This window comes from Bidens hawaiensis, unplaced genomic scaffold, assembly GCF_021521415.1.
Source record: "Bidens hawaiensis isolate Kalapana, Puna unplaced genomic scaffold, B.hawaiensis_p1.1 tig00040308_1, whole genome shotgun sequence".
In the NCBI taxonomy this organism is placed as follows: Eukaryota; Viridiplantae; Streptophyta; class Magnoliopsida; order Asterales; family Asteraceae; genus Bidens; species Bidens hawaiensis.
The window spans coordinates 93,918-115,219 of NW_027505660.1; the positions used below are offsets into that span (position 1 = coordinate 93,918).

A 21,302-nucleotide genomic window follows, 5' to 3' on the forward strand; every position below is an offset into this window, starting at 1 on the left:
TGACAAAACATGCCACTTTGGCAAATAAAATTGCAACAAATGATTGATGAGTTACTCTTACACGTGATATTATAATACAATATGAAACAGATAAAATAAGGTCCGACCATACTTCTAATTCCAACACTACACCGATGCATATAAGGTATGCGTCATGATTTGGCATGAACGTTTTACAAACTTTTATGGGTGTTGAAGGCGAATTCTTAGCGTAAATATGTGTCTCAAATATTGAAACAATCTAAAACTGGTTAAAAAGTCAAGGAGATGGAGGTGATGTTTAGGCATGGCAATTTAATTGAGCCGCAATTACTAGAACTTTCTTTGATTCAATTACTGTTTCACGCCCCTGCAACGCGGGCGAGTTCTCAATACTAGTTAATAATAAATAAACTAAAAGATATGTAAATATATAATATATAAAACAAATAAAGATCTCTCTCAAGCCTCCCCCCCTCCCTTCTTTTGTATCTTCTGCCACAAACTTAACACCACCATCACCATCGTACCACCATCAACATCAACACACCACCAATGTTAACATCAACCTTCACCACCAGTGTCACCATCAACACTTGTAACCTCACTCCGGTGGGAATCTTAGACCACCGTCGGCGCCGCTAGATCTTCCACACTCCACCATAGTCTAAATCTGAGTCGTAATCGTTTTGGCTTCCACCACCATCGCTGACTCGCCGTCCTAATCACCACACGAAGACACCGCCGTCGACCAGATCTGTGGAGGTGGTGGTGGTTGGTGACCCGATGGGTGGTGATCTATGGAAGTCGGCCAGATTTGTGGAGGTGATCTCTGGAGCTCGGCTAGATCTGTGGAGGTGATATGTGATTGGTGTGGTGATGGAAAGGTTTGTTAATGGTGAAAGTTTTGGAGAGAGAGAGAGAAATTGATTTAATGAAAGTAGGTCATGGCGGAGGTGGGTACGACGACGGTGCGGTGGTGGATTCCGGTGGTGGTGGTTTCCAGCCAATGTTTAAAAGGGAAGAAGAGAGGTTGGTGGGGTAGGGGTGAATTTGGTTAAAAATATATGCAACTTTCCATGCCTGGTGGTGGGTTTCGGTGGCTGTGGAGGCTCGCCGGAGAAACGGTGGTGGCGATGGTGTATGAACGGAAGAGAGAGAGAGAGAGAGAGAGATTTTTGCATTTATATTATGTATTCTTTTATTTTTTTTAAATGTTTTTTTAATAAATGGGTAAAATGACCAATTTACCCTCATATGCAAGGCACATGACCAGACTTAACGATAAAAACTAACTGGGTTAGGGTTAAAGGACAAACGATGTAACATTTGTAAACATAAAGTATAAAATATGTTACTTTTAAAGATAAAGGACAACTACTGAAATTGAGTGCAAACATAAAGAACAATATCTGTAATTCTGTCTTTTATTATAATTTTCTTTTCTTTTAATCAAATTCTCCATATAAATCTTCATAATCTTAAATCCCTAAATCTTAGAGTTTGTTGGCATGTTGGAAGGGTGCTAATTATTAGGCATTTGGATTGTTTAAAATTGTTGGTTGTTGAAGAACATCACAAAGCTTTTGAATTCACTAACAAATGATATCCCTGATCTACAAAAGCAATACCCTTCATGTCTTTCGTCCACCCCCTCCCCTCCTCAGACCCACACAACACATCAATAGTTTTCCTCGGAGGCGTGAACGACAGAAAAAACTCCAACGATGTTCAGTGGCATCAATCGGCGGCTGGTGACAACTACAACAGTTCCAGCAAAGTCAGTGAATGAAGGAGATTACCGCACCGGGGCACATGCTGGTGAAATCGATTTCTAGGTGAAAGATACCAATGGCAGCGCTAGGGTTTCGCATAAAGCCGACAGTTCAAGGTTGTGGTGACATTACCAGGTCCGGCCATATCAAAAGGTGAACCCGATGACTGTTTAGGCAACATAAAGGAGTGGATTAAAAGTTTGATCTATATTCCGACCACCAAGGATTATATTTTGATGAGTGTCATATTTTTCGGGCAATCCTCGATTTGACGGCGAACAAGAATACAACTATGATAGCAAACACCGATCATCCTTTGACGATTCCTATACCCGATATCAACTGATCAAGCTTTGATCGCATGATGTTATTCGACGAGCTAGGAACATTATGGCGCTAAGCGGCTTTTGGCGACAGTTTCCTTTAGTTTAGATGAAAGTTAAATTTTAAAGAGGGGAATTGATTAAAAGAAAAGAAAAAAATAAAGAAAATAGTGGAGTTACCAAATTACCCCTTACTCAACGAATAAAAATATACGAGATTAGAAAAAGTACTAAAATTGCAAATTTTAGAAAACTGGGGTACACATTTGCAAAAAATTCTAAAATGGCACTAAAGTTGCGTAATTAAACAAACACGGGTACTAAAATGACAGTTAACTCTTTATTGAGTAATAACGACAATTAATTATCTTCATTGTTATGTTTTAAATTTTTGAGACTTTGTTGTTTTATTTTATTTTATTTTTGGATTTTGAGAAATTATTTATGAATGTTTGGACTGGATGTATGGATGTTTGGATTGAAATAGTGGTTTAAGTCACGAGGTTTGGATTTTATTGTTGCTGTGTTAAACTTTTTAATAAAAATTATAATTTTTATATCTTATTGTTATATCCATATTTGTAGTAATATTTGTGTTGTGTATTTATATGTTTTATAATTTCAATAAAAATAGTTTTTATAACACACAACTTATGTTACAACATCTACATGTTTACGCTTCATATTTAAAATATATGACTTCCGTAGATGATGATGAAATTATAATTAATATGTATCTTTTTGTTTCATGGTATATCTATACGAGATTATAATACATATAGACAACCTTTCACATTCCTATACTCTCTCTTAAACGCCTGAACATTTATGAGGGCTATCCACCGCGACTTCTATACTTGGGTTTCCGGCGACTTCAATTCACTCTGACAACTTCATTCATTGTCATTAACAATCTTCATTTGTTACAACCCCACCTTCATTTAAAGAATTGAACCTGATGAATCTGTCTCCATACCCCTAAAATAGTGTTCGAATTCACCCCATAACCCTAACTAAGGGGAGACCTCGTTAAAATAAATGCGGGAGTTCTCCGGCGACCTTTCAAGTCATTATCATCGACGACGTCATCAGCCAAATGAACGGTTATGTAGTTAGATTTGTGAGCCACATTTAATTAGGGTTATTACTCTCCAATTGAATAGTTATCGAAACCGTTGTAATTACTCTCCATTCAAACCCTACAATAAAGAGTTACAATCAACCATCTAAACCCCTGTAATAACTTTGCAATCAAACATTGAAATCAATGGCCGTCGGTTATCCTTAGGGGTATAACTATGGCCGTTTGCTGTTTCCAATTGGTTCAGTCACCACAACTGCAAAAAAATGGTAAGCATACTATGTTATATATATCTTTTGGTTGATCGATTTGACCTAATTTTCAAATTGAACGTTAGTTCGGATGTAAATAATAGTTGGCATGTATGATATTTGAGGTTGAATATTATTGTTAATATACTATCATGAACCAATCCAGTTATTCAATTCATATTATAAGCTGAATATTATTGCTTGTTTTAAGTCTTGTGTGGATTGCTAACTGATTGCTCAGTAACAGACATCATCCGTCTTCTGATCTTATTCGGTGAACCTAGGGCTAACTTTGTATTTTTTATCTGCATTAGCATGTATACAAGAAATACAATGCAAATTTCACATATATAGGTCACTTGGAATTGCTAACTGATTGCTCAATAGCATTTATCATCCATCTTCTAAAATAAAAGTTTCCATTTGCTAGATATTATAATTACTTTATATATTGATCAACACGAATGAAGTTTTATCTTTCCTCTTACAATCCATCTGGTAGCAAATTGTACCGGTGATTAGCACTTTCTCTGATCAAGATAACATCGTTCGCTATTATGCTTGTGAAGCTTTGTACAACATTGCAAAGGTAAGAATGAATTCTTATAGTGTATAAATAATACTTTTTGGATTTACAGGTTGTGAGAGGAGACTTCATCATCTTCTTCATTTAGATAATTGATGCTTTATGTTAGCTTTCGGCTGACTCGAATCGCAATGCACAACATGCAGCTCGTATTTTAGGAATCGTTTTTCTAATATGCGTGCAAATAAACTGAGCCCAAACCAAACACTAAGGCAGAGTGCGATAGCCAAGGAAAACCTCCAAGCTTGGTGGTTTAAATTTGGTATGCCTCTATTTCAAATTTAGTTACAATTAATAATTCTTACAGATGCTTGTAGGGCAATTGAGTTGGCCTGAATTTTGGTTCTTATGGGATTTTGTAATTGGTCAACACCGAAAGTTTTTTATATGATATTGTTTTTTTGGTATGTGTTTAATGGACAAGAGTAGTATTAGCACTCTTTATGTGCAAAGGTTAGGGTTTTTTTGTTTGTTTCTTATTCTTTTCTTTCTAATTCAATGTCAACATGTTAAAAAAGAAACGGGAACATGTAAAAGGGGATCTAACAGGTTGGAAGTTGTCCAAAGTGTATTAAAAAAATATGATTTCTTTTATCATATTTGTATTATAAATGAAACAGTGCAACTTCTGTAATATGCATCCTTATTATTATTGTATTTTTGTGGCAGGATTGTGCAGTGGGTTTATTATGTGCACTACTTCCAATCTTAGATGTCGCTTCTGCATATTTTGAAGCCTTGTTGTTTATGGAAAAGACACAAGTAAATGTATTAATTTTATCTGTGTTTTGTTTTCAACATTTATGTTGGTTAAACGTTTTAACTAAAGATTGTTGATTTGTGAAGCTTGTTGATTATATAGATTGATAATCAACTATTTGTATTTTTTTATTTGGATTGTTAATGAACCGAACATCTAGGGAACTTTTTTTACGTTAGTTCATTAACTTTCATTCGTTTAATATGTTTAAAGCGACCGAACATGAATACCAAATTCCATTGTTACGATTATTAAAATTATTCATTTTACTGGGATGAAGTACATCTATCTAAGATTAAATCACTATGCTATTAACAGCCACCAGGCTGTTAACATGTTGTCCACCACTCAAAAGCTATTATTTTCATATTATTTCCATGATGTGTGCTTTATTGAATCTTATTAAACGAAGGAATCAAATATATATTTAAAATATAGTTTAACTTGAGCGACAAAAGCTCGTAGTGATTTGCTCCTACAATAACATTTTATTTGTGCATGAAGTGAGAAGGCGTGGGATTAAAGCTATAGGCTATAGCGGTTGGGATTCTTAAGACAAACGATAATTACATTCCAGTACATTCCGGTACTCGAAAACGAATTGAAAGTTCAAAAAAACAGTTCATGAATCGTTTCATAGGAGGTTCCTTTATTTAATAGATAAATGAACAAACATAATTATTATAAATTTAGCAACACAAATCAATTACTAAGAAGCATAAATAAAAGTCAGTGAAGACATAATTTTGACCTCTTTTTGGATTAAACTTAACTAAATATGGTTCTTATAATTTATTGCATCTTTGTTTCTTAATGTATCTTTAGATGCATGTTTATCTTTGTTCAAGTAGTTGACATCTGCTATGTGTACTACTAATCTCACTGTAACCAAATCCGCCAGCATGCTTCTATTTTCTCACCAAATGTCGATGCTTGTCTTTTATGCTTATTAACAAAATAACTTCATTTATGTGAGTCTCTTATATATGGTTTTTAGTTGATCCACATGATAAATTTTATTTCTTTCGAATCTCTACTTATTTTTTTTATTAATAATGATTCAAGTTGTTTTGTGGGTATTATTGAATTATCGAATATCGCTTTCAACTAAAGCAACATATTTTGTGAATCATCCCCGCCACAATGCGCGGGCACACCTACTAGTAAGTTAGAAATATGTTTTAATTTGTCATTTTTCTTTGTTTGTTTTTGTATGTTGGATTATTTTGATTAAACAACCATGTGATACCTTATATTAATAATGTTAGATTATATGACGTTTACAATTCATTAAAATGTATAATACACAAATACACAATAAAGTTTTATATATTTCCACCTGTGTGTAACACATGATCTAACCTGGTTGTCACTAAAGCAGTATCACCGTCTATGCTGGTATTCGAAAATCACTTGAAATGAAGAGATTACATGTTCAACGAGGCCGTGCGTAGGGCTAGCAATTCGTGTCTTAATAGGTTTAACAAGTAAGAAGTGACGCGCGTAACACAAATATCAAACTTGAATACGACCCGTTTAACTACTTTATATGTCATGACTATAAGGCAGTTTTAAGTTTTGTATACCAATAACGGATAATGAGGGAGTCGAGCCTACTAATTTCAATTATTTAAGAAAATGAAAAAAATCACATGCCGCACTTTTTTGATAAACAGGTCTTGTCATGTCTTTAACAGATACCCAATTTCCAGCCCTAGCCGTGTGCATGATTTTATTGGACAAACTTCTCTCTCTTTTTTTAACGGCAAACAAAGCACGCATTGAAAATGAAAATAAAAAAAACAACTGGTGTAGCTAGAAGCTAACCCGGCTACCGAACATAAAAAGATAACACACACACACACTCCAAAGAACCACTACAGTACAAATATATCCCAATTCGCCCACGAGATCGACATACCACCCGACTTGTTTTCAACCCAAAGATAGCTAAGAGTTTTGACATTCTCCACAACACTTCCGGTAGAGACCATCGACCCATTATGCACCATATCATTTCTAGCCTTCCATAAGCACCATAATGTGACAAGACTAACCGCATGGAACGACTTCACCATGACATACGGTAAATATTAACCCAACCTTACGTCTAATATAATTATACTTATGTAATAAAATAAATTATAATAAATAAAGTAAAGTCATTTTTGACTAAAAATCTTAGTTTCATATGACTTTTATTATTAAAGGTTCGAAAAAGTAAAATTTTGTCGCGTAGCGAGTACTACGCAAAATTACATCGGGTGACGACTTAAAAACAAATAAAATTCTAATCATGTCAGAAATGCCTTGAAAAATTAAAATTTATATGGAAATATTAGAGAAAACATATAAATTTAATTTTAGAAAATTTGAATCGTGAAAGTTAGAAATTTAATTATCGTAAGTCAGTAGCGGACACTGTAAGAACCCGACACCAAGTATTTCAGAAAAATATCATCATAACAGGTATGGTCAGGAAATTAATTTCGTTTAAAGTCTGACAAAAAATACCAAGATCGGAGTCCGATTGACTATTTATTTTTAGCAATACGTTAAATCGTTAACACTTAAAATCACCTAAAATATCTAATATTATACCCAACCCCCACCATTTCCTCTCCCATCTCCCTCTCTCACGGCTCTCTTTCTCTCTCACACTCTCTCTACCTCCCAAACCCTCCAATCACAAATAAGAAGGATCATGAGTTAGATTATAAACACACACCACACTAACACATCAACACTCTATATTAACACATAACCTACTCTAAAATCAACAACTCACCACTCTACCACTGCCCCTCCTCCCTCTAAATCTCACGGCCACCACCACCCTCATCCTTACACCCATTTTCAAATCACACACACATTATCCATGGAGGCTACATAAAGGTTAGAAGCTTGTAAGAGTAACCAAGAGAAGATAGGAGAATAACTTGCACTTACAAGATTCAACCCCATCTCTTTGCTAAGATCACCTAAAACCCAAGGTAAGATATAGTTGAAATTTTAGTTACTTATATTGGATTTAGTAAAATAATGCATAATAAAGCTAAAATACATTTTAAAACTAAATATTTAAAAAATGCATGTGTGTATGCATGCCATGAGTATGCATGTGTGTGTATGGAAATGATTAAGTTAATAAAAATGCTTGTTTGTGTCCATGTTATAGCTTACTTTAATTTATCAAAGTTGATACTTTATGAGTTTGTTGATTAATTAATTTTGAATATTGATTTAAAGATTGAAATAGGAATAAATATGACTGAAATATTGAAAATGAGTAACTTAAATCTTGCTTATAAGAACCGTAGTATGTGTGGGAATTGAGATTAATGTTAACTAAACCTCATAAGTAGGATTAAATGATGGATTGTTAAGATTGAAACTTTTTTATGCTGTGTCAATTGTTTAAAAGATTGAGTTGAATATTTGATACATGGAGACATAAATGTTTGATAATTAGTATATTATGGATAAACATCATTGTGAAGATTGTTAAGTTGTTAAGAAAATTGAACAATATAGTCATATACTAATAATACTTGAAAACTTGATATATATGAAAAATATGAATATGACAAAGTTACTATTTATGGAAACTTTATTGTTTAAGTGTTTAGAATGTGATTGTCTTTGATGATGATATTATGATATATTAGGACCATGTCATGAATAATTATGATCTTGAAAAGTGAATACATGAACATAATATTAACATATTTGAAACAATATATTCACTTCTTAATAAAATAAGTAGTTAAGGCATAAGCATGTTTCATTGGAAATTTGATTGATGTATGTTTTGCTATATAATTTAAATCTGAATATATTAGTAAATTATATGCTATTTGGTGCATAATTTATGGATAAAAAGAATTCATTTTAAAGAATAAGACTTAGAGGGTGTGTCGGTAACTTTAACGGTCTAAAAGTTTGACTTTTAACGTGAACCGACACAAAATTTAGAATATTTATTAGATCAGCCCCTAACGTCATAAAGTTCTTGTACAAAACCTAAGTTAATGTACAAGAGAAGGACTGAATATCAAAACTTGATCCTAAACAGTTCGTGTCGTGAAAACCGACACGAAAACGTTAAAGACGGTCGTTTTTAAGAAAATAACAACCAAAATAAAAACTAAATTATTTTATCAAAATAACTAATGAAACTTGATTAAACTTATATAAAAAGTGTTTTTAAAATTTAAAACATTAAACTTTTACTATAAAGTTAACCGATTCGCCACTAAACGCGAAACCGGTAAAACCGACCGTAACCGACTAAAACGACTTTATATTCATAACAGCATTTAAAATTATATATTTTTTTATTTATTTATTCCAGAAAATAAAAATATTTTTATTTTATTATAAATAATAATTAAATAATATAATATTTAATCATGTGTTAAATACTACTTGTTTGTTTGCTAAATTGTTAGATAAATAGGAATATAAGTTAGAAATTTTTGTGTGCATATATGCTTGTGTGATAACTTAGAATTAGGAAATAAAAAAAAATAAAAGTCGTCAACGAGTCATTCAAACCCGAACTTATAAAATATAAATTTGCTATTATAGGATACAAGTCTATTTGGAATCGATCGTCAAACCGTGAGTTTCTCTTAAAGCCGTTTGTTTTTAAATATTTTAAATATTGTGTTGGGGGAAAGGCATATTGTATTTAAATGCATGTTGTTTTTCAAACTGTATTATAGTGGAATGAGTTAAATTGGTTAAATAACTGTTAATGGAAATAAATAAAAGTGAGAGTATTTTGAGTTTGGTATGTTTCGAGTTATCGATTTGATAGTCATACACGCATTGTAAGCTTAGCTAGTTTACAATTAATACGATTTGTTTAAGAAATAATATATAAATTTTAAAGGTTTTTTTTTTTAATTACCATTGTCAAAGAACATGGTGAGAAATAAATACTACCGTTGCTTTGGATAACAAATTGGTGTATAATGGTCGCTAAACCATTACCGTGAAATTTATATAAACAAACGTTTATTTGAGAACTCACCAACATTCGTGTTGACAAACGTTTTTAATACGTCTTTTAGGTAAATGACGGTTGGAAGCTTCGTGAAGATTGTGAAGGATGAGGTGTCGAGTTTGAAGTTTGAATAAATAACGTGATGGACTTTTGTTATTTAAATAAGACTTGGTGTGTCAGCCAGTATTTTAAAAACCGGTTCAAACCGGCTGGTTGAACCGGTTAAACCGGATTTCGCACACTAGGCCGGTATTTTAAGTCCGGTATTTATAACCGGTTTGCTAGAACATCGTACCGGCGGTTTTGTCTAAAATACCGGTTTTTACCGGCAAACCGGTTTTAAGCCCGAGAAATTTTTGATATTTGTGGCCCATATTTTTTCAACAATATTTTTAACCCAACAATTAACATTCAAACGTGTAAACTTTAGGACTATTTTTTTAAAATTGATTACTTTTGCATTATTTTTCTAATATGAATTAACTTTTAGATTATTTTTTGTTATAAGAATCCTTTTGTTTTGGGTTATTTTTGTATTGAAGTTACAATTATAGGAAATTATAAGTTAAACTATTTAACCGGTTGAACCTCCCGGTATAACCCGGTTCAACCGGTTGTACCAATTTTTAGCACAATCCGGTACAACTAAAATACCGTTGTTTAAAACATTGGTGTCAGCACACATGTAAACTCTGATTTTAATAAAGTCCATTTTTAACAAATATATATATATATATATATATATATATATATCACTATGATTGGCTAGCAACAACTGTCACAACCCGAACGCGTTAAGCTAAGTCTTCCGCTATTTAAGTTAAGGGTTTTCGGGGTGTGACATTCACATTTTTCTTTGGGAACTTAGTATATTTATACAACTCGATAATATCGCGGACACAAAACACGAATAGTTGCGGGACTTTACACCAAGTAGATATGGCTTGCCAAACCGATTGAGCTAACCCACACGAAACGAAAATATGTTCGGTCGTCTCTTCCATTAAGCCACATGCTGGGCAGTCCACCAACGCCAACTCGATGTTCCGCCTCGCCAAAGAAGTTAAAATCGGAAGTCTATCCAACTCCGCTCTCCATGAAAAAATACCAACTTTGCCGGGAACCCAATTATTCCACTCGAATTTATAACCGACTTGAGAACAACTAACCTCTTGAATTTTCTCCTTTACGATTCTCTTTTCAACTTAGGGGGTATTTGTTTTGGTCTGAATGACCCCATTCAAATCTGAAGTCTGAATCGGTCAGACTATGAAGTGTTTGGCTTGTTTAAAACTCTCATCTGAATGGCTGAATAAACATCTGATTCAGTCCGCTTGTATTTGAAGCTGAATGAAAAAGAGGACCATAATGCCCTGACCTAATACAACGTTTCCTTCCTCTCCTTCTCTTCCAGCGACCCAGGCACAACACCACCATCCACTCCTCGCCCGATTCCCAGCACAAACAGGTTTGATTTTTATTCCCTCTTCGATTTCTGCTATTATGTTTTCCCACCCTCCGCGATTTCTATTTCACAACCTATAGTGTTCGAACGACTAGGCCTAGAAGCTAGGTTTTATGGTTCTAACGACTAATTATTGTTCAATTTATGTTAATTGATGTTCAATTTGGTTGAATCTTGCTTTTATATTGAAAATTTGGTTAATTGATATTTTAACCATTTGTTGATATGGCAAGGTATTTGGGTTTATTGGGATGAATCTGAAATGAAAGCGTAAAGTTTTGTTGTCGGTCTATGCTTAAATATGATTTTTACACATTTGGTTTATTCATAAACTACACAAGCATTGTGGTTCCTTGAAAATTTTACAACTGAATGTGGTTTCGAGATAGGTAGAATCCTTGGTATGTGTAATATATGTATGCTTGAAACATAATAAAATGTGCATGAATAACTTATTTTCGTTTTAAATTGGTTATATAAAGTTTGTGAAGAAAAATTGAGTTGAAAGAGCCCACAGACAATTGGTTTTGTAAACAAAATTATGATGTACATAAGGTATTTGATAAAATGTCTTGAATGAATGACTAATTTAACTTTTAAACATTTGAGTATATATAGTGAATGGGTGAATTACTTGTATACAGGTTATACATAAATATGTAAAGCAAACAAAATCAAAAAGTCTTATATATGGTAAAATGTATGTCACACCCCGACCAAAGGCGGCGCAACATGCCGGGGTGCAACGGATTGCCCAAAACACAAGACACTATTAAATGGACAATATTTAATCAACTCATTTAATTTCATAAAATCATAAGAATCACATAACTTGTTCATACAATAATCGAATTCAACCAACAAATAATATATTGTTCGTTTTGCTAATATCCTAATAGTCTTGATAAAGTTTTTCGTCAAGTTCTCGAGTCAACCAAAGTCAAACCTGTAACATTGCATAAAATAAAGTTTATCAACACAAAGGTTGGTGAGCAATTTCATAGTTTTGAACAATAAGTATATAATAGGAAAATTCCACAACTTGTATACGAAACAATAAATAATAGAAATAATTTGGATAAATGAGATCGCTAATAAGAATACATTAGCGAAACCGTCTATAAGAGAATACCAAATAGATTCGGATTTCATATGAGATCGTTAATAAGAATACATTAACGACACCGTTTATAAGAGAATACCAAATAGATTCGGATTTCATGTGAGATCGTTAATAAAAATACATTAACGACACCGTGCTATAAGAGAATACCAGATAGTTCACGGATTTATGAATCAACCAACCAAAAGCGGTAAACACATAAGCATATACGCATGTAAGCATAGAACACCAAATCGAGCATTTATTTAAGTAAAGTATACAATAAAGTTTGTGGTTTAAGACTCAAATATAAAGCATTTAGTTTGAATAAGTATGCAATATCACCCCCAAAACGAAAGATGGAAAACGGGGTATGAAAAGTACTCACATTCAAGTAATAAACTTGATTTGGTAAAATGACGAGTAACCGGAAGGATGAGGTTTAACGGGCAAGTCTAGATGAAAGGAAGTCTTGTATTAGAAAGGTTGTCTAGGAAGTATTTAAACAAAATAAATGCTAGGAAATGTAAACAATTTAAAGTATATGGTTTAAAATGTAAATATTTAAGAAAAACATGATAATAGTCTTTTAAAAAATAAGTTTGCTCAAAACCGGGTTAAAGTATCTAGCCCTTAATATTTACTCAACTTATGTTAAGTAATAAGGTGGGTAAAAATGCAAGAATGCAATCCCCTTTATAAAATAGATACTAAAACGGGTTTTAACGAGTGTTTCGGGTTGTTAGTTCGGGTCTTGATAATTGGTCAAACCCAAAGTCAACTTTTCAAAATAGTGAATGTTATGAGATAACTCAATAAAAATTAATAAGACTTAACCAAGTATGTAGTTCTATTGTTTTAGAACTAACAACATTCGTTAAGCGAGTGTTCGGTTTTGTCGGTCCAAACTTTGTTATGAGATCAAGTTGGATCCAAGATCTCCAAGTACTTAAGAAATTAATTAAAATCATTTTATAAAGTATTTTTAAAAGTTTATACAAATCTTGATAGCTAAAAACACACTTGTGTGTCTTAAGCGAGTGAAAATCGGCTTAGTTCGGATCTTGTTTCGGGTTAAGACCGAGGTAAGATTCTACAAACCCATAACCATGGAACTTATAAAAAAATGATTTTAGGAACTTAAATCTAACAATAAGCATGTTTAAACAATTATTTACCAAAACTAGTAAACAAAGTTCGGTTTACGGTTTGAAGCTATTTACGGTTAAACCGAGGTTAGTCTCTTCAAACCCATAACCATGCAACTTCATAAATATGATTTACAAACTAAAATGAGCAGAAGTTAAGCATGGTTAGTAAGCAATAATAAAGTTAGATGGTTAGATGCGGAAAAATATATAACAAAGACCACGAAAGTCCTCCATGTAGCCTTGCCTTACGAGGCCCGAAACCTCACCGACCGAGACCGGGGAAGTAACCACCAAAGGTAACAAGGGGTGCATATTATATATATGTTGTACCACAAGCTTAAGTAACAAAACAAAAATTAAAGAATGGTTCTTGTTATTAAGAAACCTTGAAAATATGGAGATATAATCTTTGTTTGGGAGAGAAAAGAAGTGAATGAGCAAGCTTAAAATAAGTGAAATGCACTTGTATTTATAGGCCAAGAGTGTAGAGAAAGGCTTGAGAGGGTGACAAGGCTCCACCAATAGAATCTCATGCAAAAATGTCCATTGGTTGCTTTTGAATTAAAGTAAAACCATTAATTAACGTAAAATAATTAAAATAATTAAAATACTTAAAAGAAATCTGGAAATTATAGTTGGTAAAAATATTTATGGGATTCATTTTTGGCAACTTTGGTCCTTGAAGTTCGTTTTAGGTGGTTTTGAGCATGGAATAAACGTTTTCGAATCCGTAAAAGGGGTTTTTCAAATTGAACAAGTGGGAATGATTTAGTAACATAAAAACAAATATTTTATATATTTGAAATGTTCGGAATATAAATCGAGTTGGTTTACAACATAAAAACAAATACAAAAACGAATACACGATTAACCTGAAATTGACGAATGTCACAATGCACATGCTTTCTTATTGAATAATTAGGAGTATATGCAGTGAGTTACTCATATACGGGCTATTACATAAATAACACTATGTTCACAATGACATGAACTTCGAGAATTAACCTAGTGCATTGTTGAAAAGATTTGGAAACTTTAAGTAAGTTGATTTTATTTTAACCTATTAGCAAACGTCTCTATTAGGGATGAGCTCGGGATATAGCAAACGTCTCAATTAGGGATGAGCTCGGGACGATACCGGTACCGATCCCGAAATTCAGAAATATTTGGTACCGGTACTAGTATTGAAATGTTCGGTTCAGTACCGGTACCAATCGGTACCTGTACCGGAAACGCTCATCTCTACGTATCATAACAATATGAACTTGGATAATAAAGAGTGTAAAGAAAGGATATGACAAATTTGTTGTTAGTTAAGACGTGGGATGATGATTTCATATTAGCCATTAATGGTGATTTAGTATGTTCAATTTGTGTCTGTAGTTTGTTGTCCTACAATGTAAGTTTATTATGTTGTTTGCAACTAAAAATATCATAAATATCATGAACGAGTGTGTTAAACTTATTGTTGCGTTTGTTGTCCAAAATGTAAGTTTATTATGTTGTTTTACAACTAAAAATGTAGAACCAATGTGTTAAACTTGTTGCAGCTGTTTGTTGTTCAAACTATAAGGTTATTCGCTTGTTTTGTAATTGAAAATGTTAAATTATTTTCAAACTTGTTGCTACAGTTTGTTGTCCAAATGTAGGTTTATCATGATGTCTTACGACTAAAAATGTCAAATTAATGTGTTAAATTTGTTGTTACAGTATGTTGTCGAAGATCAATTGCGTTGTAATGCCTTAGGTAAAACTCGGGAGCAGAAATAGGGAACTTGAAGATCAAACACTCGGATCATTTAAATACACATAATTGAGTTGGAGAAAAGTTTTGTTGAAATGTACATAAAGTTTTCACGAGTTATATGTTGATAATGTGAGAGTTGTCTTGTCTTACAATTGTTTACGAACTTAACTTATTATATATGTATATTTATGTTGATTTCCAACATGTTTACAAACTTCAATTATTATATAGGTATATATTTATGTTTACTTGGTGAACTATTTTTAAGATGTACTTTGGTTGGTTAGAATGAAAGTTTGGTCATTCAGCTTAGTTATTAAATGCTCTGACTAAGCAAATATATTTCATTAAACACGAAATAGTTCAGAGGGTAAATAGTCATTCTGCACAGTCATTCAGAGGTCCAACCAAACAACACTTACTGGTTCAACACTTACTGGTTCAGAGTCTATTAATCATTCAGACGTCTTACTGGTTCAGCACTTAATGACTCAGCATCTACCAAACAGCCCCTTACACTGCTACACCTAAACTTCAAAAAAGTTATCACATACCCGTGAACTTAAAAAAGAAAAAGAAAAACGATTTGTGTTGTTATTCTTTTTTTATTTAATCAATTTTTGTTTTTATAACTAAACTATAATAGAATTATCATGCCTCTTACATTTAATTTTTTTCTTTTTTCTTTTTTGTGTAAGCGATTTGGTTTCATTTTTTCTTTTTGTGTAAGCGATTTGGTTTCTACAATTGAGCTTTAATAGAGTTAACGGTTAGTAACGTTTGGAAAGTTTTTCCTTTTCATTCTATTTTTTTTCTTTCCTTTCCCTTTCCCTTTCATTTTCCTTTCAATTTGGAAAGAAACACTTTCCTTCCATTTTACTCTTCAAACATCCTTCTTTCCTTAAATGAATATCTGAAACACTCTTTTCATTGACTCCTTCCATAAAAAAAACTCTGGAACACACCTCTTTTGTTCTTCCATCACTTTCCTTTCCTTTCTTTCTTTAAGTTATACTCAGGAACACAGCGCCTTTCATTTCCATTCTTTCTGTGAATGAACTCGGGAACACAACGTTAATGAAGGTGAGGGGAGCGAGAGGTTAATTCCATCTCAATCAACCAATCACACATTTCGTTTTCTATAATAATTTTTGTTTAGATTAGTTGTTACTTGTTAGTAGAGATGGTCAAAAAAACCGGTTGGGGAACCGGTTTGCCGGTTTAAACCGGAAACCGGTTTTTACGAAAACCGGTTTTTTAAAAACCGGTTTGACCGGTTTACAAACCGCCGGTTCGTATTTCGGTTACAAGTTTTAGATCCAAAACCGGTTAACGAACCGGTTAATGGAAAAACCGGTTTTTTTTTAAAAAAAACCGGTTAACCGGTTATTAACCGATTCTAACCGGTTTCTAAACCGGTCCTAACCGGTTAGACCGGTTAGGGTTTTGACATACAAAAACCGGTTATTAACCGGTCCGGTTATTAACCGAACCGGTTTTTTTCTGGGCCAAAAAAAACCGGTCCGGTTAATAACCGAACCGGTTTTTTTAAAAAAACCGATTTGTGCACCTCTACTTGTTAGTGAAAACCAGGGATTAGATCGGGATCATACCGGTACCGACCGGTCCCGGTCCTGAAAATCGCGAATTTTTGATACCGATACCGGTACCGAAATATTAAGTTTGCGAAAATCCCGGTCTCGAAAATCGCGATTTTGGTACCGGTACCAGTACCGATTTTGCTCGTCCCTAGTGAAAACAACTACGCCAAATTAAAATCGTTAGTTCAAGCCTTACTGTTTACGTGCCGATAAGATAACACTTTAACATACACCACTGTTGAAATAAGTAAATCACGCTTTAAATTTTAGTTAAAACGACTACATTAAATTAAAATGATTAATTAAAGCCTTACTATCTACGTATCAATAAGATAAAACTTTAACATACACAACTATTGAAATAAGAAAATCACTAAGGCTATGTGTAGTGGAGGGGCTACAATTGGGGGCGAATTGTGACACGTGGCGCCCAGTCAGCAAATGGGGCGAATTTGTTTTTAGGGTGTAATGGTGTATGGGCTACAAGTTGGGCCCACAGTATCTTTTTTTATTATTTTCTTTTTATAATTAAACTGAGTACGATGATGATGATAATTAAACTAATCAAATAAAAACCAATTTCTTCAAATAATTAAATAAAAATGCATTAAAAGTAAAAAGAAATACAAAAAAATACATAACTAAAAATATAAAAAAACATATAGCTCGGTTGGCGTACATGTTTAGGTTCGGGTCAGGAAATTGAAACGGATAGCTCGGTTGGTTTAGTTTCATCGGGTTCCATTGTAAATTCACGTTCGGATATGTATATGCAAAATGAATCATAGAAACAACCCGAACCAACCGAACCACCCATTCCCTCATTTCGGTCAACACCATGGTTCGCAACATATATACATATACATATACATATATATATATATATATATATATATATCACACACACAACTATACATATACATATACATATACATATATATATACAATAGTAATATAATAATAATATATAATATAATAATAATAATCTTCATCTCTTCTAGGCGACAAAAGAACCCCGCCCCCGCTCCAATTCACCCATATATCGTTCCGAGGGGCGGTGTTCTCGCCCCTTCGCGCCTACATTTCGCCCGAGCCCACGCTCATTACACGTAGCCTAAAGATAGGCTTTAAATGGGTGGTTCTAGAATTTCTTTAAAAGGTCCTATTTTGTTTTTAACTTTTAACCAAAAGTGTATTGAGAGAGATGCAAATCACGTGACAGAAATGTAAGATTTCTGGAAATGCAAATAACCAAATGGAATTTTGACAAAAACAAAATTATCTAAAAAGAGAAAAAAGTTCACAAAGTTTCATAATATCAACTCTCTTCAAAAACCAATCATAAGTTTTATGGTCTTTTGAGAAAACGTTACATGCCTAGTGGTAGAGTTGCAAGATTTCTAGACATGCCAATAAGCAAATGAAGTTCATAAAATGTCAGTTGCCTTTCTGATAAGTTTTATGTTTTATGCTCTTTTTGAGAACATGTGAAGCCAAGTGGTAGAATTGTAAGATTTCAAGAAATGTCAACTGACATTTTAATAAAAAAAAGTATCTACCAAAAAAACAAACTAGTTCACAAAAATTTCAAACACCATATTTCTTCAAAACAAAAGATATGTTTTATGCCTTTCTGAGAGATTGTGACCTATCAAATACACAACCCCTCCAAACAAACTTCAGACTATTACTACACCCAAAAGACATTTATATATAACAATATGCATTTTATCTAAATACAATTACACATAAGATAACACAAGTTCATCGACATGACCAGTTCTACAAACAGATCTTGTTCCCAACTAGAACCAAACAGACCCGTCTTGCTTCGGCTCTGCATAATCCGTACCAAACGAAGACCCAAACATCATTTTGAAACAATTTTGCTGGATCATATTATTGAAATTGTGACCTTGTTGCAAATGGGCTATGTTAGATTCAAATCCATGATGATTAAAGTTGTTTTCTTGAAACTGGATGCTCGGTTGACCCAGAAACGAGCCGTTTGACTTTGCCATGTTCTTCGAGCTGGGCCTGGTTTCTTGAAACTGGATACCTGATTGATTAGCAAACGGGCTGTTAATGGGCTTCACATTGTTTTCTTGAATATTATTATCGTAAAACGACATCAGATCGTTAATCATCTTTTCCCCATCTTCGGGTACTCCAAGACCTGTCGGATCAAAAGAAGACAAAGCGGGCTCCACTCCTAACGGGCTGGGACCACCCGCTTGCTTAGGCTGAACAAAGTTAAAGTTATTAACCCCAACAAACTGACCCGACAAAGCGTTAGTTCTAAATGGGCAGCCCATCTCATGGTTATCTCTCGCAAGTCGGTCCAAAAACCCGTGAAACGGTTGATTATAAGGACAATTCATGAACCCGCAAGTGTAAATCTTGTGGTCAACCTGTTCGTTTGTCGGATGGGTTTTCCTCTTTCTATCGGTCAACAATCCGAGATTCGGTTTGACATCTCCGAGGTCAAAGATCTCGGGTTCCCTTTCCTGTTGACCAACAATTTCAACATCATACTCGCTAGCATCATCATTAACTGCAAACGAACCACTCCAGCCCGATGACACAACCGGTGGGCACAAGTCTGGATAGAGCTCCCGAGCCAACGCCTCCTCTCGGTTTATCACGGCTAGCCATGTAGCACTCTCTTTCGCTGTCATCTTATCTTGCAAGCACTTTGACTGTCTCACGAGCTTTCGAATCTTCCCCATATCAGGAAACATATGTTTAATAACAGCGGTCAACACGCCTACTTTCCACGCCTTCTTCAAATCATGCGGCTTCTTATACGGAGGCGGGCCCGCTTGATCCTCTCTCAGCCCCAACTCGGGCCACCAATCTTCATTCCCGGTGGGCCACCACGGTGGCGGGACTCCTTTTTCCAACGGGAACCGCCGCTGTGGCGGGTCACAATGTTGCATTAAAGCCGATAACAACGAGCCAAGAGTCGTGTCTTGAAGCTCTTGCAACGTGTGCGGTGTCGGCCCGATTGAAACCGCCGCCTCGTTTTCTCCTTTGACCGAGTTGACTGCTTGGAACTTGGCTATGGCTGCAGGTCCATTTCGGTCAAACCGCACTTTTTCCTTCCACCATTCGCGGAGGTTATCGGAAGCACCACCAACGGGCTTTCCTTTTTCGGGTATGATACCATATACAAACCCTTGAGCTTTGCATACTTCCATCATCTTCAACATGTATTTCAATATCCCGTCTTGTGCACGTGACATCTTCTTTCGTCTCACTTGTTCTTGTTGTGACTGTTGTTGCTTTGATGTGTTAGCATTGTCTTTATTAACACGAGCTGATGGAGAAGATAACGTTGACGATTCTTTGAGCTTTTTAAGCTTCATCTTGTCCCGCCACATTCGTCTCTCGAGTTCTTCAACATCAATCTCTTCTTCGTCGCTAAAATCATCATCCACGCCCGTTGTCGGGGTATCGATCGGGATACTATTCATCTCTCCTTGTGCATTTTGAGCACAGAAGAAACTAAACTGATCACCAAATCCCATTTCATCAAATGTAAGCATCCCAATCACAGAAATCGAATCTCAAATCACCCTGAAAATATGATCTGCACCCAGAGTTTAATCGGATTACATCAACAAGATAAAATCAAAGCCCTAATTATATAAAAATCAGTAAAAAAATCATTTTTAAGAGAATAATATATTATCTTTCATTGCTAAACACAAAATACTAGTTACAATATAGAGCGGAGGTAAAACTGCGCCGCAACCCTTTTTGAATAGCAAAGCTAATCCTACTAAAAACAAAGCTTTGGGTCTTAGGGGCCGAAAGAATACTATTCACGATCATCAATAAATTCACAGGCTCCGGGGCCAGGAAATCATCAATAAGATTCATAACTTTTTTTTTTCATAATAACATCTAAATAACTAAATTAAAACCCTAATTATACAAACATTAGAATAGATCTGATCATATGTTTAAATAGATCTAAATCTTCATAACATAATATCACGGATTGTATGAAACTTCAACCTAAAATTGAAATCTAAAGTCAATAAAAAGGCGATGAAAAGGATTACCAGAAAGAAAGGTGAGTTGGGTTTTGATTATTGAGAGTTGAAAGAAACAAGTTTTAGAGAGGATGAATTGTAGAGATAGATGTATGTATGTATGTATGTGTGAAAGCAAGTAATATATTAATATTAATATTATAGGGAAGTGAAAAGTGTCGGCGAAAGCTAAAGTAAAGGCAGATGAAACAGGAATAATATTATTTATTAATTGAAGCTGGCGTTTCAAAGACATGAAAATGGTGCTGGGGCCGTGTATTTACCCGGGGAAAACGGGGGATTAACATGGATGGATTTACCCGACCTAACCTTACCCCAAATTATTGTGTTCCTTAATCTATACTATATATAAAGCATGAGTGAAGGACCTCTTAAATTTTAAAATGTACAATCACTATTGCTTAAGATA

The 21,302-nt window shown here is 34.1% G+C and overlaps 1 pseudogene; it reads right to left on the reverse strand.

Moving 5' to 3' along the window:
* Window positions 1-18,431: 18,431 nt before the first annotated feature.
* Window positions 18,432-20,380, reverse strand: LOC143614556 (protein ETHYLENE INSENSITIVE 3 pseudogene; annotated as a pseudogene).
* Between the last annotated feature and the right edge of the window lie 922 nt (window positions 20,381-21,302).